The 26,439-nt window shown below is 46.2% G+C and overlaps 1 long non-coding RNA gene and 2 pseudogenes across 2 annotated transcripts; all 3 read right to left on the bottom strand.

Moving 5' to 3' along the window:
- Window positions 1–11,972: 11,972 nt before the first annotated feature.
- LOC136543225 (probable fucosyltransferase 8) lies at window positions 11,973–18,468 on the bottom strand (annotated as a pseudogene).
- LOC136545049 (uncharacterized) lies at window positions 14,054–14,926 on the bottom strand. Of its 2 annotated transcripts, XR_010780903.1 has the most exons (3): window positions 14,911–14,926; window positions 14,652–14,831; window positions 14,054–14,360 (listed from the first exon to the last, which is right to left on the bottom strand). It is a non-coding gene; the product is annotated as an uncharacterized lncRNA (long non-coding RNA). The 2 variants fall into 2 exon arrangements; XR_010780902.1 differs by lacking the exon at window positions 14,911–14,926 and having other exon boundaries at window positions 14,652–14,893.
- Window positions 18,469–21,043: 2,575 nt separating the features above from the next.
- Window positions 21,044–22,158, bottom strand: LOC136543224 (uncharacterized; annotated as a pseudogene).
- Window positions 22,159–26,439: the final 4,281 nt, after the last annotated feature.

Genomic DNA, 26,439 nt, shown 5'->3' with positions numbered 1-26,439 from the left:
TACATTGTGGCTCAACAGGCCGTCCAGGTTTATTATACGTCATACGCGTGCAAAGACGCCGAGCATCTTAAGGGTTGGTCTATTGTGCACAAGGTATCACGGTAAACTACCTGTCCCAAACGATGAAGATTACAACTTCAACCCAAACACATATGATGGAGAGTTCTATCAAGAAGAGGGGCTACAAGGGAGGTTTGACATAGACTTAACCGAAGAGATAGGAATGGAAGTAGACAATGAAAGGGATGATGACGAGGACGCTGGAGATGAGGTGCGAAATCTGAAGGACATACAAATGCTTGAGCGATTACATTTGGGCAATGACAATGAAGACAACATTCCTCCTTCGGATAGTGTTGATGAGGTGGACAATGTTGATAGTGATGACGAGACCTATGATCCAGCTAATTTCAATCATGAAGATTATTTCTAATACATGTAATACTATGTTTTTTGTAATTATGTTTTGTTCATTTTTGCATATATTTCTAATACATGTATTACTATGTTTTTTGTAATTATGTTTTGTTTATTTTTGCACCTATTTCTAATTACGTCTTGTTTTTCTTTTTTATTGCAGGTGATTGAACAAAGATGGCGGGCGACCGTCATAGGTCTGTGAACTCGATTTACCAAAGACCACGCCGGTCGCAGGAGGGGGCGGAGGGGGTGGCAGAGGGATCGAACAGGAGGAGGAGGACCGCTAGCCGCAGGAGGGGGCTGTCTCCTCCCACGCCACGTGAGGAGGACCGCCAGCCGCAGGAGGAGGTGGCGCCCGTGGACGAGTCAGACGAGGAGCTAGTTCGGCAGACGGAGGAGGAGGAGGAGGAGGGGGGGGAGGCGGCAAGCACGGGTTCCGCTTCCTCCAACTCCTCTTCGAGTGTCTACTTGCGAGGTCCCGCGAGTCTCCCACAGGTTCCGCTTCCTCACCAACGCCCAGTGATTCACCCCGAAGGACAAAAGTAAGTAACTGTATATGTTATCACCACTACTTCATATGATATGATGAAAAAAACTAATAATTTTTCTTAATCACTTGTGCAGGAACTGGGTGGTTGTGTTGGGTGGTAGCGCATGGCTAGTCAACGGCATCCTGGGTCTTCTGTGCAGGCAGCACTTCCCCGGCATTGTCACGTATGCATCGAAGACGGAGTCAGCCTACTCGTTTGACCACTACGTCGTCGCCTCCGATGCGGAGTACCCCAACAAGGCGGCGCGGGTGAAGGCAGAGTTTTGGGTAAGTCTCCCTTGCACAACATTGCTCAATACGTCACATTCATTGGACTTTTCTTGAAATAATGAATGGATACATCGCTTTTGTATGTAGACTTATTACAGATGCGAGGAGGGATTTGAGGCCAGGGCGGAGCAGGCGACTACCAAAGCCTGTAAAACACTCGTCACCGACATGCATCACGAGGTGCGCATCCATGCCATTGTAACCTACTACGGGTCGAAGCTTGGAGAGAGGAAAACCAAGAAAGACGCAAGAGAGATGTAGCTGACCCGAGAGCAGTACCTTGAGGTAAATGAAGAACATCAATATTGATTCGTTTTGAGATTAAGTTGGTTTAATTTGATATTCTTATATGTCCAATACTTGATGACGTGTAGATGATTCCCTGGTGGTGCCAAGCGTATCCCGAGTGCTGGGCGATGATGGTGGCAGGTGGTTCACGGAGGAGTACCTCAAGAAGCACAGGGATGCCCGGGACCGTCGTTTGCTGATGCAAGGTCCAGCACACCATCAAGGCAGCCGCAACCTCACCGGATACAAACAAGCATGGGTACGCGAATTGATTTATCTATTGTCACGCTCAGTTCTGTCTGATTTCTAATCATCGTGCTATCTTTCTCGCAGTCGGTGTCACATAGTGGCCAGGCTTGCTCAGACTTTCAGGCATGGTGTATGGCCCACAAGGGCAAGGCGATGTCCGATGTCTCCTTCAACCTGGAGGACCCGCCCAAGGCATACACGAACCTGAGCATCCACTCCCGCATCAGTGAGTACACTGAGGTAGTGAGGTCGCTCCATGGGTCAGACCACGATCCAAGCACCCAAGACTTCGATGGAGAGGCCGTCATGAGGGCGGGGCAAGGCAAGAAGCATGGGTGGTTCTGGCTTGGTGACGGCGTCATCGACACGGCCTCTACTCCCTCTCTCTCCCAGATCCGAGCACGGAGCACGAGCGAGAGCCCGCCATTCGCACACGGCCGACCGCTGCACAGCACCGGGTCGACGCACTCGAGGTTATTCCTATTTTACTCGTCATACATTGATCTTTAAACACCTTAATTAGCTTTGCATTACTGAAACATTGGAGTGAAAATATTGCAGGCCCAGCTGGAACAAGAAATGAAGGAACGTCCAGGAGCTGGGGGCCCAGCTGGAGGCCGAGCGGGCCGAGCGGCAGGTCCAGGCGCAGAGGCTGATGGACATTACGGATTTCCTACAAGGGCTTGGGCAACGTATGGGCTTGTCTCTACCACCTGGTCTATTGGTTCCACCTCCGCCTCCGCGTCCTGCAGCTACAGCTACTCCTGTGAGTATCAAAGTTTTTTACTTTCGCTTGTGCTTTGCTTGTATGGCCTCTATCGTCCTAGATTAGCTATCAAAATAATCTTGTCTCACATGCAATCTTTTCTTCTTTGTGCAGTCTTCATCTGACGGTGGTTCGAATAATCCACCTCATGCACCAACGAATGATGCATCTGGGCCTTCACCACAGTCACAGTGGCCGAGATGAGTGCATGTTGTATTTTTTACATTTGTTGTTCACTTGGTGATGGACTTGTGATATACTTGTGATGCACTTGTGGACTTTGATGGACTTGTGGACTTATTTGGATGGACTTGAGCACTTATTATTATATATTGTGATGGATGTGATATGGGCGGATGGATGTGTGGATGGATGAGATATATGTGATGGATGAGATATATATGCGATGGATGAGATATATATGTGATGGATGAGATATATATGTGATGGATGAGATATATATGTGATGGATGAGATATATATGTGATATATGTTTGTATGAATGTATTTGTCATGATGGAATGCAAAAAAAAAATTGCCGTTTTGGGTCACTTTGCCGAGTGTTGCACTCGGCAAAGGACCCCTTTGCCGAGTGCAATGGTCACAACACTCGGCAAAGCTGGCAAAAATGGGCGACCAGAAAACAGATTTTCCAGCTTTGCCGAGTGCTGTGACTATAACACTCGGCAAAGAAATTAAAAAAAAATTAAACTTTGCCGAGTGCCTGGCGGGTTGGCACTTGGCAAAGAAAATTTTCAAAAAAAAATAAAAGCTCTTTGTCGAGTGCCTTCCGGGTTGGCACTCGGCAAAGAATTTTTTTAAAAAAAATAAAAAATCTTTGCCGAGTGCCTGGCGGGTTGGCACTCGGCAAAGAAAATTTTCAAAAAAAAATAAAAGCCCTTTGCCGAGTGCCTTCCGGGTTGGCGCTCGGCAAAGAAAATTTAAAAAAAAATAAAAAATCTTTGCCGAGTGCCTGGCGGGTTGGCACTCGGCAAAGAAAATTTTCAAAAAAAAATAAAAGCTCTTTGCCGAGTGCCTCACAGGTTGGCACTCGGCAAAGAAATTTAAAAAAAAATAAAAAATCTTTGCCGAGCGCCTCACGGGTTGGCACTGGGCAAAGAAATTTTTAAAAAAAAATTAAAAAAATCTTTGCCGAGGGCCTGCAGGGTTGGCACTCGGCAAAGTGACCGTCAACGGGACCAGCGCCGTGACGGTCGCTTTTCTTTGCCGAGTGTCCCCGGGGCACTCGGCAAAGCCTTTGCCGAGTGCCCGATAAAATACACTCGGCAAAGAGTGTTTTGCCGATCAATTTTTTGCCGTGTGTTCTTTGCCGAGTGCCGCACTCGGCAAAGGCTTTGCCGAGTGCAATCTGGCCTTTGCCGAGTGCCTCAGGCACTCGGCAAACAACCTGAATCCAGTAGTGCCTGACCGTTGTGGTCGTGGATCTCCATCTCCAGCTCCTGGCGCTAGAGCTTCTGGTATGCCCTATCTTTCTGGGCATGGGACCTGTCTAGCTTTGCCCGGACCGAAGAATACGGTGAGCCTTGTGGCTTGGAGATGATCTCCTCCAGCAAGCCTGAGTAGGAGGAGATCTTTTCCAGTTCACTGTTGAGCTGTAGCTCGAGTTTACCAATCCTCGCGTCTGGAACCCTAATCTGTAAGCAGGCATCGACAGTGGCGGAGGACAAATACAGGTTAAGGTGTGGCACAACTATACCAATAGAGCTCCATGGCTCATTTTATTGTGAAGATATAGGAAAAACACTAGAAAAAACAAAAATATAAAAGAGAGAAAATGATGCACTAAAATCAAGGTGTGGCAAAGGCCCTACCTAGCCATATTGAGCCCTCCGCCACTAGGCGTCGAGAGAAAAAGTTATTATACTCCTCATAAGTCATAATCGATCAACAACGCACCATCTAATGCAATCGAAAAAGGGACAACAAACGTGAGCGAGCTCGTACGTACTTCACGCACGACGTTGCGCTCGTACACAATCGTCATCTTGAGTTCCTGAGCGGCGACCATGGATGTTGTGGATAACCTTGCCTTTTGAACGACGATAGATCTCTTATCTTAGATGGCTATGCCTATACATGTTCAACATATCAGTAAGAAACCTATTGAGTGTCTGTAGGAACATTGCTAATTGAGCATGGTTGAATCCAAGAGCTCTCGATGCGTCCTTCGCCCTCCATGAATGGAATAGAATCTGACATTGCCTAATGAAAATATATTGGTAGTTTTGATTTTCTCAACATTACCCAAGTGTATAATAACATAATATTCACTGTGTAACAATAAACCATAGTGCCTCCTCCAGTGAGAATGGACCATTTCTGGCCTTTTCACAACCGTGGTCGAAACCATTGTATTTTGACCTCCAGTGTCTTTGTACTAGTGAAAATAGCTAATTTGAGTTTGGATTATATTTTGCTTAGAAAACATATATTTTGAACTTCTTTTTCTTTTTTTTTCCTTTTTCATGGCTGCATGTTTCAGTTTTACACGTTGGACACTTTTGGAGACAGAGACATTTTTATCGTCTCTGTAAATGAAATGGTCTATGTAACACCCCAAAATTTGCCTCTTTTAAAAATAGGATTAAAATGATTTAATTCTGTATTTTTGTGCTCCTGAAACATAGGAAAATAAAAGTTTTCATTAAATTAAAATTCATCATAAGGTAGCAACATGTTTGTGCATACATGCCCTTGCATTTGATGTATTTGATTGAGTGGTTTTAATTGAAAATTTAAAATGGTTAAAATTGCTTTTGCAAATGAAATAAAAAAATACTTTGAAGTAAAAGAAAAGAATGAAAAGAGATTTAGAAGTAAAAGAATTTAAAAAGTTGTAAAAATTTATTTTTGAAAACTTACCAAATTTTCTCAGTTTACTTTGAATTGAAAGTATAATTTAAATGATATTTAAATTTGGTTTTGATTCAAGGTTCAAATGAATCTAAAACCCATTTGAAAAAGTATTAGGAAAATCAAATTTCAAAAATTGATTGAGCAAGCCTTGCTTCTGGCCCATGATTTTCTCCCACCGGCCCACCTTCTCTCCATCCACGTGGCCCTTTCTTCTTCCTCCTCTGCGCGGCCCGTTCCAGTCCCGCGGCCCAGCTCCCTCCTTCCCCGCGTCAGCCCAGCTGGCCGTTGGCCTTTCTCCTCTCCTTCCCGCTCGGGCCGCCTCTCCTCTCCTCTACGCCGTCTCATCTCCCACACCGCTCCGCACGGCCCAGCCGAAGGCTCAGTCGCCGCGCGCCTCTCCTTTCTCTGACTGCTGGCCCTCAGTCGTCGTCGCCGATAGGTGGGACCATCTTGTCAGCTCCATCTCCCCCACAAGCTCGTATCCTGCACGGACACTCCGTCCGCCGAAGGAGTCCGTGCTCGCCCCGTCCACCGCCGATGTCGTGTGCCCTAAGCTACGCCAGGGCCATAAATAGTGACCTCCGTGCCCGTTTTGTTCCCCACTGAGCCCTAGCACAGCCGCCATGCCTTCCTGTGCCCCAGCTTCGCCGTTGAGTTTCCGCCGAGAGGAGCCTGGCGTCGCCGAGCCACCTAGTTGGTTCTTTGTCAAGGTAAGATCATCTACGAGCTTCACATTGGATTCTAAATTGCACAGAGCCCCTTAATCCACTCCCTCCCGCTCTGTTCTGGCTTGTTCCACGTAGGAGTTGCTCCGCTGCTGCCATAGATCGTCACTAGCTTGCTCTGCTCGCCCATAGCTGCTGTAGGTGGCCGAATTGAGTTTGGAGCCTCCCAATCTTGCTCCCTGTGCCAAACTCTTAGTCCAATTTAGCCCCTCGTTGATTTCCCCAAAATCTCCGGCGAGGTGCTCTGTTTCCGGCCATGGCCGCCCGCTGCTTGGTCCTATTCCGGCCGACGGAATAAGCCCAGCCCTTCCTCAGCCGTTCATTGCGTGATCTATGGTCCAGATTGGGCCACACCCTTTCAACGGTCGTTTTGCTTAAGAGCCCCTCCATTTCTTCAAAATAGAACCCATAGTCCCTAGCGCCTTTCTAGACTTCGTGTTCTTGTTTTGAAAGCGCAGTTTCCTCGGTTTAGATCCAAAATACGTTTTCACTTATTTACAGATTTGCCACTGATTTTGTTTTAGCCATAACTTCTCCATTTAACTCTGATTCGACCCGTTCAACTTGCGTTAGATTCGTAATTTCATAATCTACATGTTTATACTACTGTTAGATGTGTTTTCAACTTTTAAAATTCGTGATTAGATTTAATCTATTATTTTATTGAAGGAAATCTTGTTTAATTCATATCTTCTGCGTTTTAGCTCCGTTTTAGTCCATTCAAGTTACGTTAGATTCATAGCGACGAGATCTACGCATTAGTAACTGTGTTTATCATGTCACTAAAACTAGAATTTCATGGTTTGAATCATATCTTAAATAACAATTATGCAACTGGGTTTTATAAATAAAATATGATTTGTTTTACTTTAGTTTTATAATTCGAATCTAAATTTGACTTAATTCAATTTATCTAAGCTTTTATATAGTTAAAATAAATGAAGCTTATAGTTTTCTTTTCTGTGTATAAAGCAAATCTATCGATAGTTGTATTTTTTCAACTGTAGGTTCGATTAGTGTGCTTTTCGCGTCTGTGTGTTCGTAACGAGACGTAGATTCGTTTTACAAACTTTTCATCTTGATTTTATGTTTGGTGTACTGTTCTAATTTAGATCTATTGTTTGCTTCGTGTATGATTGTATGGATGTTTGTGTGGTGCTTTATGATTTCGTCCAGTCGGTGAGATATACGTGGTGATCAAGAAGAAGAAGAAGAAGAAGAAGAAGAAGAAGAAGAAGAAGAACGTTGAAGATTAAAGCTTACCAAAAGATCGGTGTTTAAGGCAAGTATAGCATGGGATCTTCCTTGTTGTCCTATACACCTTAAAACATTTAATTCATACTGTATGTGTCTACCTTGACTGCCACTAAGGATTTCTTAGTATTTTGTACTTGTACCTTGACTCCTTTGGGATATGCATTGGGTAGTATGATGCTAGTGCTCAACTACAACCATGATCTTGTAACTTGACTAATGGGTTATGCAATAAACACTAAAAGATGCTTTTTAGCAACTTAGAATCTGGGGGCTAGAGCATTGGGCTGTTTTTAAGGTGCTCTAGATTCCTCTCCCTAAGGACTTATCTGTAAGTGATCATCCGAGACTTACAGTACAACTGTGAGGGCTATATGGCTCTGGCTTTAGCTCAGTATGATGACCTTTTCTAGCTTGTTAGTGGTTACCATTATTGGCGTAAGAATGGCTTGCCGAATCAAGTATAGTGCGGCTTTTATCCCCTTGAGTATAGGCTGCGCGTCATTGTGCCATCGGGAAGGGGGCTCTATATCTATTTGCCGATTGAATCTAATGGCCCTAACTTGTTAGACGAACCTTCCTTGGTAGTGGGTCAAGAGGCTGATCACCTCGGGCGAAAGGTTAAATCACGACTCACAGTGAAAGTGTACAACCTCTGTAGAGTGTAAAACTGGTATATCAGCCGTGCTCACGGTCATGAGTGGCCTTGGAACCCTTACGGAATAGATGATGAACACTAATGATATGGATGATGTAGATACTCACTAGTGGTTAATTGTTTATGCTATTCATTATTCATGTTTACCTGATCATGTGTTTACGGGCTTGTGATAAACTTGTTGCCACCCCATTGCTAGAAGATGACTCATTAAAAGCTAATCGCAGTTAAACCAGTGTCAGTCTTTTGAGCCTCATGAACCCCATGTTATATTTGTTGAGTACGACATGTACTTACGCCTGCTTTACTTTTCAATTATTTGGATAAAATCCCGGATGGGTACCAGATTGCTAGAGTTTGGAGGAATTAGGCTTGTGATCAACTAGTCAGTTGTCCCTGTGGATTTGGAGTCTTCGCCTGAAGATCGGAGTTGTCTTTCCGCTGTCTATACTCTAAGGTTATAATCTTTATACTAATACGCTATGTATTTAAGCATTGTCTTTTGATATTACCCTTATTTGTAGCTATATGTGAGATTTGACTTTCTGGGCTCACATATGGTGTGTATCTGGTTTTGTTCTTAAAACCGGGTGCTACAGTCTATCACCTCAAATCATTTTGTAGTAATAAAAGCTGAAAAATTATTTATTAGTAAAGCTAGCTTCTTAATTTTAAAAATAACAGCGGGCGACACAACATAGCTGATGAGACAAGATGCAAATTAATTTAGGAAGGAAAATATAATATTGTTACCTAACGGTGAAATGTAAAACATTATATATGTGTCGCGGATAGCTTAGAATTTGAGATAATCTTGAAGCTGGAATGGCATAAGTGTTATTCTCGTGCCTTGTGATATGAGCAGCCTTCCATGACGGACTGGTGGTCAGCTGATTACTATTGATCTTAAGTCAAGCATTGTTAGGGAGGTAGGAAAGGGTTTGAACCTGCAAGGCTATCATGTTGTTCCGTTTGTGAGCTTCTGCGCATGTCACATACACATACACACGCATGCACTCACAGATATACACGCACACACGCGTGCACACACACGCACAACCACACCCACACGCACACTCGCCTACGGTGATGGGCACTTTTGAACCGACGATAATGAGATGTTTATTAGTAGTGAACTTGCTCTGTTTTGTGTGGTTCTAGGTGTTAGAGATATTTGTGTATACCTGCGGCTAGGTAGTTTTATATCCAGCACGTGATCCAAGTCTAGCTTGTAGATTAAGTCTTGGAGAGATAGGATAGATATCTGAGTTTGTTGGAGTTTGTTGTAACCAAGTTTGTTGTACAAGATTGGGCCTATTTAACATGAAACCGAGACTCGGGGAGGGCAACTCATTCACTTCCCTTCACATGGTATTCAGAGCCCATTTCCTAGCGCAGTTAGATCATGGCGTCATCTTCCGCTGTGTCTGTTGTTCCCTCCTTCAGCTTCATCCTGTCAACTACCAAGCGTGGAGTGCGCAAGTCCTCTCAACCATCAAGGGGGCGCAGCTCTTCAGCTTCATCAAGCCCACGGTGGTTCCACCTCCCGAATTTCCTTGCTCCCACCAAGGGGGACAACAAGGATGCGCCGCCCAAGCCCAACCCCGACTACGATACTTGGGTGGCAAAGGACCAGCAGGTCCTCAACTTCATCCTGTCGAACATGGGGAAGGAAATCCTTTCCCTGGTCTGACCCCACTGCTAGCATCATAGATTGGAAATCGTCAGGTGGTAAGCCTTGCTTATGGCCAAGCATAGTCTTTGGCTGAATGCTATGTCTGCATCGGCTATTTAGCCGATCGCCTGAGCTCTCACGATCATAGCGTGTTCCCGCGATCTCGTTAAGCGTTTATAGATCCATATGCTTTGAAGGTTTAATCTGTTATTCTTATTATAGTTGTATCGGTTAAGTCTGACCCCCACTGATAAAGATTGTAGATTGAATCTGATAGGCGTACTGGTTTATACACATTTAATGGTTGAGTGGTTGCATGCTATGACCCTTTTTCACTTGAATATGCTATTTAGCCGGTAGCCTGTCTTTTGAGAATATATATTGGTTGTTTACATGCTCTTTACTTGTTCTTGTCTTGGTTAAGAGCTAGTTTGTTTCTCAATCAAATCATATACTTTCACGCCTTTCTTTTTACATTTTTTGTATGCTTTCATGATGATCGGCAGGTTAGATCTATATAATTGACTAACTGATGATTGTCGCTGTGCTCATTTTATTTATCATACATCATGAACAAGCTGGATATCGACTCTCCCGTCGATAGCCTTGTCTCGCTGGCCACTTGGCCGTACATTTGGAACTATCTGGACAAACGACCAACATGTTCCACCTTAAATTACTGATCAATCTTGCTCCCTTGTCAATTACAGGTCAAATTGACTAGCATGCCCCCCGAGGTCACGACCGTCTGGTCCGGTGGTGCCCTTCCAAAGCCTGGAGAGAAGCTCGGGATCTCCTCCGCGCTGGGCCTCTCGCCGGCGTTGATCACTATGTTCCCGGCGCCTAATTTTCGGCGTCGACATCCCCATGGATACGATATTCGATAATACTCTAGGTGAAAACTACTTCGATACCCATGCGCTTGCGGATTTTGTCTGTGTGCCACCATAGGTGTCAGCAGTCGGCCACCAGGTACAGCGACGGCATGAAGTAGAGGTCGCTGTACAGCAGCAATTAGTTGACATTGCCGAGCACGAGCTGGTGCTCACCGTAGAAGAAGAGCGGGTCCTTGAGCTAAAACCCTAAGCTTTGGTACACGTACGGCGGCACGACCGCCGTCGTGTTTGTGGCCAGGCCGACCACCTTAGCCTTGAGCAGACTCGTGTGTGACCCCTCGATGCGCTGTCCCTGCAGGACCAGGTTAGCGATGGGGAAGTCGTCTTCCATCAGGAGGCGCCACATCGTGCCCGAGAATAGCTCGCAGTAGAGGTCGGTCGAGTCTGGGGGCAGGGCGACGAGTAAGATGCGGCCCGTCAGCAGCGGGTAGAAGAAGGCGCTCACCATGGATTGCATGTGGTTGCTGAGGCTGTCGAAGGGGAGCCACACGACATAGGTGCACTCCATGATGTAGTGGTTGCGGCCGGACCAGAGCTGCTCCATGGACTTGGCATAGAGCGGCGTTCTGGGGGCGCACCACCTATCCCGGGCCTCGTAGGTGCGCAGCTTGTCTCCGAGGTACAACGACGTTGCATACGGGAAGTGCTTATGTTACCGCCATGACTCATACCGGCTCCGGCACGACCGCCGATCCATGCCCACTGGGAGAAGACTGCCGAGGAGCTCATCGGCAATGTGGAGCTTTCGTCGTCAAAAGCCCTAGAGCCACCATGTACGAAGGGAACAAGGCATGTGGCGTTTTGGCCGAAAGCTTGATAGTAAAGACGGCAGGGAGCATTACGGAAGAGGCTTGCCGGAAAGCACATTGGAGACCCACTTGCTTGTGGAAAAGGCCCAAGGCTATCCACGGAGTTACCTGACCGGGAGCTTGGCCCTTACGGAGGCTCCAGTGAGCACTAGGGGAAGCTTGCACGTTTCTTGATACCTTGGTAAAATTACTGGAGTCGTCGACGGGAGTTTGCGTCTCTACCTCATCTTTAGTTATCGCATTTATATTGCAATCTTGGTTTTGTGCTTTACCTTTCTTAGCATGGTTGATAGTCTAGTTGATAGGATTGGAACATATATTTCATAACTCTTTTACAGTAGAGATAGCAACACAATAGTAAAATCAAAGTTACATATTTAGATAGTTTATTTATTTGCATAGGTTTTGCTAAGGTGAGAATTAGAGGTATAGTAAGAAATAGATTTTTACGTTGCTTAATTTACCCCCTCTTAGGCGTCACGGTCATTACAGAAGGAAAATGCATATGGAAAAGTAACAACGCCACGCCGCCTAGTCAAAAAACTTCCCCATCCTTGAAATCCTCGCAGACCTTGATATGGTGTTCCAGGTCCTCCTCGTTAGTGGGCTTGTCCCGGCACTTGAGGCCCCGGGGCGGCGTGAGGTTGCAGGGCTCCATGGACACTGCCCGCTGGCACGGCGTCTCAGGAACCTTGTGGTTGAACGCGGTGAGCAGGATCGCTGGCCGGATGCCGGCGAGGCCACTGCTGACGTACCCAAACGTGGACAGGCCGGATGTGACCAGCTCCTCGGAGAAGCTGAGCAAGTATATCTCCACGAGCGCCTTCTGGTTGTGCGCCAGGTTCTCAGTCGCCTGCCGCTCCTCATGTGTCCGCTGGAACACGCTTACCCTTGTCGCGCCGCCGTCCTTCGCCACGTGCTGTGTGGAGTACCTCGACCTCAGCCTCTTGTAGTAGTCGGAGTACAGCGACGCGATGAAGATGGCCGTGGAGCTGTTGGAGCCATTGCCATCGCCGCCAGTCACCGCGGTCGGCGTCACAGCCTTGTCATCGTCGTTGGTGGTTTCCGGTAATATGTGCTCCTGCCTGGAGCAATTGAGGATCTAGTTGTACATGTCATCGGCCGGGATTGAGGAGTGGCCGTACATCCTGATCTGCACGCCGATCCTCCGTGTCGCCGGAGATAGGTACGAGCGGTAGTACCTGATGACCAAGCTCCACACGGGGTTGGCCGGGTGGAGCAGGTACCAGGACAGGAGGTGGTGCACGCTCTCCTTCTCCGGGAACAGTCGCCCAAGCTCGTCCTGGAACTCGGCTACCTCATACAGCGACGACGCGAAGTAGAGGTCGCTGTACAGCAGCAGCCAGTTGACCTTGCGAAGCACGCGCTGGTGCTCGCTGCAGAAGAAGATCCTATCCCTGAGTCGATACCCTAGGCTCAGGTACACGTACGACGGAGTCATGGCCGCCGTCGCGTTCGTGGCTGTGCCGACCACCTTGCCACCAACCAGCCTCGTGTACGACTGCTCCATGTCCTGCCCGACCCCGAACAGGTTGGCGACGGGGAAGTCCTCCACAGGGAGCCACCACGTCGCGCCCAGGAACGGCTCGCAGAAGAGGTCAGCCGAGTCCGGGGGCAAGGTGGCCAGGAGGACGCGATCGGTGAGCAGGGCGTAGAGGAAGCCGCTCAGCATGGATAGAATGCGGTTGCCGAGACCGTCGAACGGGAGCCACACGACGTAGGTGCACTCCATGCGCTCGGTGCTGCGGCCGGACCGGAGCTGCTCCACGGACTTTGCATAGAGGGGCGTGCCGGGGGCGCACGCCGGTGCTGAGCCTCGTAGGCACGCAGCTTGCCCTGGAGGTACGGCGACGCCGCGTACGGGAAGTGCTTGTAGTATTGCCACGACTCGTACCGGCTCCGACATGCCCATGGTCCATGCCCGCCGGGAGAAGCCCGCCGAGAAGCTCGTGCGACTATGAGGAGCGTTCGTCGTAAGCCCTGGAGGCAGGTGCACTACTGGAATCACGCGATTTGCCTAGTGCCTCAGGCACTAGGCAAAGGCCCAAAAACACTAGGCAAACAGTTTGCCTAGTGTCACACTAGGCAAACAAGGGTCGGCAGAGGCGGACTAGGCAAAGAGCACTTTGCCGAGTGTCAAACCTCGGACACTCGGCAAAGTGTTTGCCTAGTGTCAAGGACACCACTCGGCAAAAGTATTCCACTGACGGTGGAAATCGTAACGGACGTTTTGCCTAGTGTCGGAGGTCTGACACTCGGCAAAGTATGCAAGGTTTGCCTAGTGCCAGGCGTCCGACACTAGACAAATATGTCAAGCTTTGCCTAGTGTCAGGCCGCCTACACTAGGCAAATATGCCAAGCTTTGCCTAGTGTCAGGCCTCCGACACTAGGCAAACTGCCTACTTTGCCTAGTGTCAGTTTCCTGACACTAGGCAAAGCCTGTTCCCAGGTGTGCCACGTGTGGCCCCTTTGCCTAGTGTCAGACCCCTGACACTAGGCAAAGTAACCAGAAGCTGAATTTTTTTTTTGATTATTCCATTTGCGACACAAATATAAATCATATTCAAACACCACAAATATATCACATGAATCATAAATAAGAACCACATGTTCACATATATCACATGTTCATACCAAAAGTCCAAATGTGCCACAAGTTCACAAGTTCATAAGTGCACAACCAAATTTCTTAACAAAGTTCACAACAAGCTGATCACGACGATTGTCAAGGGTGAAGAGGCCCGTGGTTTGATGCTCCAGGCGACCCTTCCACTTGATTCGGCTCAAGCTGTGGTGCCGGTGACCCTTCCACTTGATTCGGCTCAAGCTGTGGTGCCGGCGACGCTCCAATCTGTGAAGCCGGCGACCCTCCAATTTGATTCGATGCCACGCCCGATTGATGCTAAAAAAAATGAAAAGGATACCGTCAATAAAAAATTTCGGCAGAACCTCCCCTGCACGGAGAGGTTTCCAAACCCTGCAAGAAAACAAACGGCACGATGACCGTCAAGAACATACATATCAATACACCGCCACCAACACCACCACCACCCGAACACCACAACTGCCACCACCACACCACAACAACAACCGCCGTCACCACCAACACCATATTGTATGTTTGAGATTGCATATTTTTTCTTGTGTGCCCTATGTCAGGTTGGAACATAATAAGTAATATATTGGTACTCACAGGAGTAGCTGCTTGAGGAAGTGGCAAGACTAGGCTAGCTGGCATGGTCCGCCCCATAGCGGCGCCAAGAGTGGACACGAACCCCACCAGCTCCTCTATCCTCTGTCGTTGGGCCTCCCGCTCTTCCACCGCCCTCGCTTCCATCTCCTCGCGAAGCCTCCTTTCTTCTAGCAGTTGGGCCTACAACATTTGACCCCCAATGTTAAAGTAAGGCAAAGGTATGTAAAAATCAATAAGCAACGAATAAAACAGAAATTACCTGGAGTTCGTTGACATTAACAAATGCGAATAGGAACAGGCAAGATCTATACAGAGAAATCTGCCTCGCTGATAGCTCCCGTCTTACTAAGAAATCAGTTCGTTCTATACAGAGCTGTGACCTGCATAAATGCAGAGAAAACAGCTATATGAGAAAAAAGCAAGAAAGAAACTAGAAGATATATGGCCAAATTAGTCTTCATAATAAGCATATACTGAAAACAGCTATATGGATATGTCCACGAATGCAAGTCCATTCTAGCTAACACACCAGGCACTAGTTTTAGGAGTCCGAAACAACTCGTTCAAACAATGCAGAGTAACAGCTAACACACCAGGCATGTCCATTCTAGCTAATTTGCACAAGGCATGTCCATTCTAGCTAAAACTCTGATGCCTTGTTCTTCCATGGCCGTAGATAGGAGATATGCACAAGACATAATAAGCTTACAAAGAGCCTTGGTCTAACCACCCAAACTAACTGCTCGGTGAACAGAAAGCACAGGCAAATTGGTATCTTACTTTAATATAATGGCACATTATATTAAAAAAAAAGAGAAGCCAATATGTGCTGACATGAAAAAAAGAGAAGCCAATATGCTAATTGGTCAGATATCATAAGTAAAAAACAGAGAAGCCAGTTATAGTTCTTCTAGTTCGATAAACTATCATCAATTAATAGATCAATGATGTTGCAGTATAGAACAACCAACCGGCACTGGCAAATTGTGATAATGCCTGTCTAGTACATGAAGCAAAGTTTTATGTACAGATCACAGGTTCCTACTTCCTAGTGACATTACTAGACAAATGGGTTAGCCTTGTGTCTAGCTGTGAATCAAGACAGTGCATTAATCCTTTCATAAGTACAATATTAATTGCAGTCAAATGAGCAACATACAACCATTAAGAATAAGTGTTTGTTCTGAATGAGCAACCAAGTCAGTTCAGTTGACAATGGAAAATCATAGAGTATGTTCTTGGACTACAGAACAGTAGACCACAAGCTGAAACAAGTCCATCTTTTAAATAACTAGCAGGTCCACCCAAAAGATAATACTCTTGCTCCATCTCTAAGGAAAACTTCACTAACTTTAACTGAAATTGTAGAAAATATATCAGCACCTACAACTTTAACCAAAAAACGATTGGTAACATAAGAAATAATGGCAAAAGCTTTATCTTAGCTCAAATTAACTAGTCCAGAAAAAATACAAGTTCAACCATTATAAGTTATTAAGTTTACAAGGTTAAAGAAATAATATCGATGCTCAAATAACTTGAACACTCTAAGAAGATAAAATGGTGACCAAGTGAACATACTAATGAAATCATCTAGTACATACACACTGAGCCTGCTCACAGCTCATCATTACAAAGCGCTAATCCATCTCAAATGTTAGCCACTCACACGAGCACTTGAAAGTAACTTCAATTTTAGAACTAGATAGGCGTTGTTGGCTATAAAAACGAATCACATGTATCAAACAACCAAAAGAATTACGCTTCCACATCAAACATTCCACTACGGGTACTAATAGGAGAGGAACCAATTTTTTTTTAAAAAAAAGGAGCATATGGAATCTTCTGACCTCCAGTTTTCCTTGGGCTTGCATCGGGAACGAGGTAGGCGACGAGGTCCTCCTTATGGTCTAGATCATAACACAGTAATTGCTCGTACTGAATCACGATATCTTGCTGCCAATCCTGCAGAAGAGCAACACATCTTCAGTTACCATTATCGAATTTGTATATACACGTATCCAAACTACTGGCAGCAAGCAAGTAACACAGAGTTCCTTCTTTTGTACAGAAGTTTGCATGGAATGTGTATTCTTAATTTTTCTCTGTTGTAGTCTCCAGATTACAGTTCCTATCTTAAATTTATGTGTTGTAGACCAATAATTTGTAGGCTGTAAATAATACCTGCAGCCTGTAAATAATATAGGTGTAATTATGTATAATCTGAACCATCGCAACTACTACCAGGTTCACCTGATGTAGAGGCAAAAATAATGTCAGACTAACTATGAGCAGCCCCAAATAAAATCAACCTATTGCTTTTTGCGTCAAGAAACATAAGTAGTTTGTATCAAGCATATTGCATCCACTACCTGGAATGACTTGACAAAGACAAGTATTACTGCTGAACCAGAGCTACAATGACCAAAGAATTGATCAGGTGCTACACATGCAAATTCCAGGTTCCTTTTTTTATTAACAAGATGCCATGGAGCTTTGGACAGGCAATGGCATAGAATGAGAATAGCTAAATTTGCAGGAGTTAAGCATATAATATACGTCCTGAAATGCTAAACAAATAAGGAAAGAAAAATCCAAAAATCCAGCATCGCATACTGGAGTTAAGCATATTTGTGGCTTCTTCAAGTTTGCTCTACCAATTGAATTTGCTTACTACGAATTGAAGTTAACATCATACGTGACGATGTGCTCGAAATCTTTTTAAATTTTTATCATGGCACCCGCATGCGATATCTTGACTTGTCGACAAGTTTCATGAATTTCAGACTCCGTTTTCATTTAATAGAATTTAAAAACTATTTGCTCGCAAGTTCGTGGTCATGTCTCGACGTGAAGATGTGTGAAATTTTGTCTGTTTCTGGATACGGCCTCAACTAACACTTACTAACATGAATATCATTTTTGCATTCATGAATTGCCATTATTCGTCACACTTGCAGTTCAAATTTGCATTTGTCGAAAAAATTCAAAGAAATTAAATAAACTAAAGAAATATAGCAAAATTTCATTAAATTGTGCCAACTTTCAACATGTTGGTCAAGGTATAGTAGGAAAGCTACAGAAAAAAATTGGAAGCTAAAATCAAAAAAAGAAAAAATATTTTGCCTAGTGTCTCTGTAAGACACTAGGCAAACTGGCCGGTTTGCCTAGTGTCGTCTGGAGACACTAGGCAAAGTTATAATTTTGCCGAGTGTTAACGGAAGACACTCGGCAAAATGGTAACGGCGGTTGCCCTCCGGCAGCCTTTGCCGAGTGTGATGGTATGCCTAGTATTGACACTAGGCAAAATGGTCATTTACCGAGTGGATTTTTTTGCCTAGTGTCGACACTCGGCAAATCGTTATTTTGCCTAGTGCCTTTGTTTTACCGAGTGCTCCGGGGTCTAACACTCGGCAAACAAGCTCTTTGCCTAGTGTCCGACGATTGGCACTAGGCAAACCATTAAACACTAGGCAAATCTCGGTTTTCCAGTAGTGGTGGCGACTGAGGTTAGTTTTGCGGATATGCTACAGTGCTATAGCATGCAAAGCCCGGGAATGACATGGACATGCACGAGCTGACCGTATGTACCTGCAGTTCCATTGTTCATGGCTGTGAGCTTGGCGAGGTCGATCGCTGACGACGCGCTCTCCCGCCCGAGGAAGAAGCACGCGAGGAGCAGCAGCGTCATCAGGCTGCCGGCGAGGAAAGCACGGTGACACAGCTTCTTCTCCCTCACCGGCCATGGCCACGGCTCCGCCTCCGGATCGGCCACCGGCTTTGGTACCATGCGTGCAGCGCCGCCACTCGTCGTCATCTCCGTCGATCAGCTCTGTACCGTTCGTGCTTGCCGACGACCGTGCCGCGGTATTTAAAGGATCCGATACGCGGCTGCGTGTACCGGAAGAGCAGTAGAAGCTGGAGCTGGAGTCCTCGTCACGTCGGTGATTGCAACGAACGTGGGAGATTTAAGGTGATGGACCGACCTGAATTCGAGGATGAGGTATCCAATATAATGAAGTAGTACCAAATTGAATTTTATTACACGGCTCTGATGAAACTGGCAAACCTTTGGACAATAATTATTCTCCATGTAAACAATGTGTCACATAGTCGATGTCAATTTGTCATTACACAGTTGTTTTGAAAAATAGTTACTTATACTACCTCCAGGTTGCCAAAGGAAGTCGTTTTGGACAAGGCTTGAGTCAAGCATTGGGAATATAAATCATGAATAACTTTTAAGTTGCTGAGTTTGAAAATGTGAAAACCACATGAATATAGATTTGTCTTGAAAAAAACTTTCATAAAAATAGACACATATCACTTTTTAATAAATAGTTTTATAAAAATAAGAAGTTAAAGTTATGCTTTGGATACCGTATCGCTGTCTAAACCGACTACTTTTACCAACCTCGAAGGAGTACTTTTTATCACGTAAATGGATCATTAATCATCCGTCCAAACCTTCTCCTAACTAAATGAAAGAGTGGAATTTACAGGGGTCCCTAAACTTGCACAAAGACCACAACAGCCTAGTGTAAACCTGTGCAGTGCAGGAGTAGATTTGACTTGATAACATAGTTGTGCAGAACTTCCGGCATTGACTTGGCTGCTGAGTGCTGACTAAGGCACTGATGCATGCCTTTTTAAGAAAGCAACTGACGAACGGCGCCTCTAAGCAATCCAGTCTTGACTCTTGAGGCCATATGCATGCAGCATGCACACAGACAGGGGAGGGAACCAGCTCAAGAACCTGCACTGCACAATTCTCGAGGAAGTACTGTAGTTGAATAATGCCTTTAGATTACTGTATGTATTATATATCAAAATGGAGGATACGATGCAACGGCTAATTAAGCATGCATGCAGCAACACAAGCACCGAAATGACTAGCTCAGCCTGGCCGTAGGAGCGAGCAAGCCAGACTCCTCTGATCACTGAACCAACCATGCCCTAATCATATACTAGATTGAGGCTTGGGGCCTGGGAAGACATGTTCATGTCTAACTGAAAACTGAAAAACTCACAAAAGGAAACGAAAAGCATAGCCCGTGAGAGAGAGCGAGCGAGCGCAGATAGGAGCCAATAAGCAGCAAACCAAACAACCAATGTGCTCATCTAGTATATACTCATATAATCAACTAATGTTGAGTACGTTGGATACAGTAAGCCGGGCCTAGCTCAGCTGGGCCGTAGGAGCGAGCAAGCCAGACTCCTCTGATCAATGAACCAATCATGCCCTAATCATATACTAGAGGCTTGGGGTCTTGGCAGACATGTTCATGTCTCAGAAAACTGAAAAACTCACAAAAGGAAACGAAAAACATAGCCATTTTAGAGGAATTATTAAACGGCATCGCCTGCTGCAGAAACTAAGGCTTGTTATATATATCCAGCAATGTCTACAGCAGACATATGATCAATAATGAGACTTAGCGTAGTAGTAGTAAATTGACATGTGTACTTCCATAAAAAATTAGTGTTTCAGGTTAAGAAAATGTTTTCTCTTCCATGTATTTGCAAAGCTCTGTAGTATGCAGTCATACTTCAGCCCGTATGATGAGTGCATCATGTAGAAACTAGAAAATGTTTCTTCTGTTTTTTTCCTAGTTAATCAACATCATGACTATGATACCACTAGCTAGCTGCCAAGCTGTAAAAAAAAGTTGTATGACTGACAATGGGGTTTCCTGTCGACCTTATAGATCAAATCCCCAAGGAGCAAGAAAGAGGAGATAGCGCGACGAGATAAACTATTGGTCACGACAATTGCACAGCTGAATGTAAAAAGAAAAAATATGACGAACTCTTTCTTTCCTTCAACTGCACAACTTAGAATTAAACATACTTAATGTCCATGAGAATCTACTTTCTATACTCAACTGTCAAACAGTAGCAGGATCATGTTCATGGATGAATCATTGCATCTTCATGGTAGTGACAGTTTGCATTTGCAAGATCTGAAAAGATACAATCCATTAGTTTGATATTTGCAAATATTTGATATATTTACCGCTAAATGATTATATGGCTTGGTACTTCTGCATCACATGGCCTAAAAGTTAATACAAACTAATATATGTTTAAGTTTCTATAGATATATTGATAGTATATCACTAAAATAGATATGTGAAATTCCGATTAACCTTACATTCCTAAAAGATCATTTACAAGTCATGGCTCAAAAATATATATCTAAATCATGTTGTATGCAAAGGCTTTAAGGGTTACGGATAGGTGACAGTAATTTGCTGCATATCTGAACACCATGTTGTATTATTCACATCCAATGGCTCCGGTTTATGACTACTTGACAGAAGTAAATGAACTTTTGGACATAACTATAACATTTCTAAGACAGGTATATAATAAAGAAAGCCACAAAGCTACTATACCTTGGGAGTGTAGAAGCTCGTGTAAGGTAAGATGAGGTCGAATCGGTCGCCCTCTCTTTCGCTTACCTTTCTCACTTTCTTTGACTTAAGGTCAACTGTGAAGATTTCAGTAGATATGTTAACCAAAATAGTATTTGTGCCCTCGGCGAAGCCAACCACTTGATATGACTTGTATGGTACACGACTTGGGAGCAATGTCCCAAGCTTCATAACCTTGTGTTTCACCCACCCATCAATGTCATTAGTAACATCTTGTCGTGACCACATATGGATGCAATTGTCGTCAGACACGGTGGCAAGTCCCAGCCCTCCATCCTCTGTCTTCATGAGAACTGCCCTAGACATACCTCGTGGTATGTTGATCTCGGAAAGCCATTGTGTACACAGGTCATACTTGATGATGTTTGTGTTATATTCAAAGGGGAAGTATATGACATCTCCAATAAGAAGACTGGGTTTGCGACCGGCTCTGAAGCGGTAGTAGTTGGAGCTGTGAGTTATATGATTGGGGGTGGGAGTGGGAGCGCTCCACGCACCGGTCAGTGATGAGTAACTGGTCGCACACATGCGAATATAGGGCTGAGAAGGTTGGTCTCTACAAAGACCACACGAAACGGACCATCGTGGCAGTCGAGGTGGTGGCAGCCGTCCTTGGCACACAGCACCGCCTCTGTGTAGTTGTAGGACGAGTAGGACGGGTATCTATCAGAGGGCAATCTCAGGTGCTGTTGGCTGCCGGTGATGGGGTCCCAGACGACGAGTCTCCTCTTTGACGCGTCCCTGAAGTGGATCAGCACGCGGCCGTGGCGGCAGTCAAGGGCGACCCAGCTGCTGTTTTCGACCGTCGGCATGCGAACGATGGAGGCGACGGAGGTCGTCACGGGGACCAATTGCATGGATGAGGCGTCGGAGTAGCGGTTCTGGATGTAGCCGAGCAGGGGCGGCGCTCCATGGAATCCGCGGCAGCGGCGCACGAAGCAGTCCCGGTCGGAGAGGACGCGGCGCCAGGCCTTGCAGACGAGGCTGGCGCGGACCAGGTGCACTGGCTCGTCCGCGGGGAGGCGCACGAGGATCTCTTGGACGAGCTCCTCCGGCAACGAAGACGCCATGCAAGTCGTCGGTGGGTTGGGATTGGAGGAATTGAAATGACGGCACGTACGTACGTAGGATCGGAGTCGCTATATATATCAATTTATATGGCACAAAAATCTGAGCAACAAGTACGTACTCCAGATGCGATACGATCGATCCTCCAGTTCCAGGGACTAAGCAATCGATCGAGCGTGTGGTAGAGACGGACGGCGACACGATCGGGGCCTAATACACGGATTTGGATCCGAACCGGACGCGGACCCTGTGATGATGATTTCTTGATCAGAATGGTCCAAGACGATCCATCCGACTCAAATGGCTATTGTGATGTATTGAAAGGCTGAATGCACTTTGGAGAATAACTTTGTTATCAACGTATATATATCCAGAGTTAATTTACGTAAACTTGAACAGAAAAAATACTTAGCTTCAGTTTTTGTGCACATGCAGGGTTGCTTATCCCTTGGATCACAAGTTCACAAGTTTGGTGGAACCATTTACAACGACGTTTATAGACAAGAGATGCCCGAATGAGGCACACTGGACGCCAAGGAGATCTCCCCCTAGTAGTCTACTAGTATTTGTTTTCATAATGGACGTGGCTAGTGCCCAGACGCTCGGGACGCCGGCACCTGCTGCTCCATTTCACGCGTGTCCGCGCGCATGCGGGAACCTCCGTGCCTCCTGTCCGGCGGCCCGCGCCCCCTCTGCTTCCTGTGCCCACATGCGCGCAGGGCCGTGCGCCCCTGCCTCCATCCTCTTCTGCTTCCCACACCCACCGCATACACGGCGTCCTAGCAGCTTTCGTTTCACGCGTCTGGGACCGCTCATGCCCCTGCCTCCAGCCCCCTCCGCTTCCCACACGCATGCACGACCGCTGCAGCAGGTGGATCCGTTGTAACATGTGCAACACCAAATCTACTTATGCAACATTCAAATGAAACACTTGCAACATACGTCTGAATCAGTTAAAACAATGACAACATACGTCTGAAACACTTGCAAACACCTGAAAACACTTAAAACATATGTGTGTAGGCATTGCAAAACAAATGCAATATCCAGTTTAAACACGTGCAACATAAGTATGAAACACTCGAAACATCTGAAACATACTCTTGCGACATACGTGCATTTGCAACGTCCAGATTTACTTTTGCAACATCCAGATGAAACACTTGAAATATTCTTATGAAATACTTGAAAACATACGTTTGCAACATGTGTGGAGATGTCTGGGTTTTAGGCATTGTACGTTACAACTTGCTCGGAAACTTCTAAATTTTTTACCACAGCCTCTACATGCGATGACACGACACCTCGACAAGTTTCATGATTTTCGGACTTCGTTTACATTTTATATAATTAAAAAACACTTTTCTAACAAGTTGGTGGTCATGTTTCGTGAAACAGATGTTCGAAATTTCATGAATGTCCCTGCACACGGCCTCAAAATACACTCAAAAACATGAATACCATTTTTTGAATCGCTAAATTCCAACATTTCATGCATCTGCAGTTCAAATTTACTTTTTCGAGAAAAATTCAAGTAAACATAAAAAATTTAAAAAATATACCAAAAAGTCATAGAAAAGTTTCAAATTGGAACATGTGCTTCAAGGTACTGTATAAATGCCATAGAAAAAATTTGAAAAAAAATAAAAAAAATACTTTGCCGAGTGTCGGAACTGGCACTCGGCAAAGGAACCTCTTTGCCGAGTGCCAGGCTTGCAGCACTCGGCAAAGACAGCTCAGATTTTTTTTTATTCTTTTGGATTAAAAGTAACCCTGAATTTATTTGCCGAGTGCCCGCATCTCGGCACTCGGCAAAGAGCCGCCACACTTAACCCTAGCGGGCCGGCCGGCCCGCTCCCACTCTCCCAGCCGCGCGCCGCAGCTGGCCCCGCCCCACCGCCGCCCCACCGCTCCACCGCGCGCAGCCGTCCCCGCCCCGGCCCCACTCCGCCGCGACCGTCCACGCCGCCGGACTGGTGCCCTGCCCCCTGAACCGCTGGATTGGAGGAGAGGAGGAGCAGGGCAGTAGAGGAGAGAAGGGAGGTGGAGGAGAGAAGGGAGAAGGAAGAATGAGAAGGGAGGAGAAGGAGAAGGGAGAAGGAAGAAGGAGAAGGGAGGAGGAGCCTCGGCCGCCGGCCACGCCCCTCGCCGTCCGTCCCCGCCGTCGTCCCCGCCCCTCGCTGGAGACGAAGGTGACCCCAGCACCGCGTCGCCCGACTCCACCGCCACCCAGGTATAAAGCCCCCCGGTTGTCGGCCTTCATGCCTTGTATGTCATTGACGGCCTTCGTGCCGTATGTGGATGTGTGGGCCTTCGTGCCATACGTGGATGTGTGGGCCTTCGTGCCGTACGTGGATGTGTGGGCCTTCATGCCGTATATATGCTGTCGGCCATCGTGCCGGCTTTTTTCTTGCAGGTTTTGGAAACCTCCCCGTACAGGGGAGGTTCTGCCGAAATTTTTAACTTATAGTATTATAATTCTTCTTTTGTAGAGCAGGACCCGTCGGAGGGGACCCAGAGTACGTAGGCGACCCCGATCGTCTTCGTCGGCGCTGCGGTACTGCCTGCACAGCGTCGCCTCGCCACTGCCCCGCAAGCCTGACTCCACCGCCACTCTAGGTATAAATAACCTCTCTTCCTTATGGTTGTCATAGATCGGTGTAACCCAGTTAGGCGTCTCCCATTCGAAACAGATATGCTTGGAGGTTTGCGGATCTTCGCATATCTAAGACCGTATCTGTTTCAGATTGTCCACTTTTTTGGATAGCCCGCGGATGCGTAGATGGGGTAGTTTTCATGTTCTGCTTCGATTCGAGATAGAGTTTCGGCACCACCTCCCTGTTGTTCTCCGGATACACACTCTTCCTTCCAGGACGTGTATCGGGAGAACAGCGGGGAGGTGCTGCCGAAATTCTATCTCGGATTGGAGTAGAGCATGTAAACTAACATCATCTACGCATCCGCGGGTGGGATTAGGACCTATCCTCACCCATTAGACAGTAGGCACGCGGTTCAGATGCAATTGGTGGTTATATTACTCGCTCATGTATATGCTAGAGGATGGATAACTGTGAGTGGATGTACACGGGCCGCCCAAGTCAGGCTCAAATCACCCTTGATTGGATGGACAAGACCGAGGGTTTCTTGAACCAAGCATTTGGCAAGGCAGCTAATGGAGCGAGAGACACATTCTATCCCTATAGCGAATGCGGAAATAGGAAAAGAAAAATAAGGAAGATCATGGGGGAACATCTTTGCAAGTATGGATTTACGCCAAACTATACCCGGTGGGTGTTCCATGGTGAAGCCCATCGTACTAGAGAGGAGGTAGTGAGACCACGCTTGGAGGCGTTTGATGCTGATGGCGGGGTAGCAGGATGGTTAGGTGACTTTCACGAAGCAACGTTTGTTGAAAGACCTACGGAGGAGGAGGAGGAGAAGGAGGATGAGGAGGAGGAGCCAGAGCCAACCGGAAAGGCGTTCTACCAAATGTTGTCTTTGGCACAGAAGCTCCTACACGAGAAGGCAACGGTTTCTCAACTGGATGCCATTGTATGCCTAATGGGGTTGAAGTCCCAGTACAACATGAGTCGAGCCTGCTTTGAAGGTATGTTGGCAGTTATTGGTGGGCTGCTTCCGGAGGGTCATATTCTGCCGAGCAGCTTCTACGAGTCATAGAGACTCCTTCGTGCACTTAAGATGTCGTATGAGCAGATACATTGTTGTCCGAAGGGGTGCGCCCTATTTAGGAAAGATCACAAGGATGCAAAGTACTGTCCAAAGTGTAAATCCTCTAGGTATGTGGAGGTAGGCAAAGGTGATGGCCAGAAGGAGCAGCTTGAGATCCCCATGAAAGTCCTACGGCACCTTCCAATCATATCGAGGCTCCAATGGCTATTCATGACCGAGGAGTCCGCGAAACAGATGACATGGCACAAGAATGGCATTCGATACAATCCTGACAAGATGGTACATCCAGCTGATGGTGAAGCATGGAAAAGCTTTAATCGCAAGCATCATGACAAAGATCTTGAGGCCCATAATGTACGTGTTGCGTTGGCAACGGATGGGTTCAATCCTTATGGAATGATGTCGGCCCCATACACTTGTTGGCCTGTGTTCGCTATCCCCCTCAATCTCCCCCCCGGGGTCCTCCTTCAACGGCAAAACATATTCTTGACGTTGATAATTCCTGGACACCCGGGAAACAAAATGGGTGTGTACATGGAGCCCGTTTATGATGAATTGATCAGTGCTTGGAACGAAGGGGTATGGACTTATGA

This window comes from Miscanthus floridulus, chromosome 3 (assembly GCF_019320115.1).
Source record: "Miscanthus floridulus cultivar M001 chromosome 3, ASM1932011v1, whole genome shotgun sequence".
In the NCBI taxonomy this organism is placed as follows: Eukaryota; Viridiplantae; Streptophyta; class Magnoliopsida; order Poales; family Poaceae; genus Miscanthus; species Miscanthus floridulus.
This window is presented reverse-complemented; position numbering and strand designations above follow the sequence as displayed.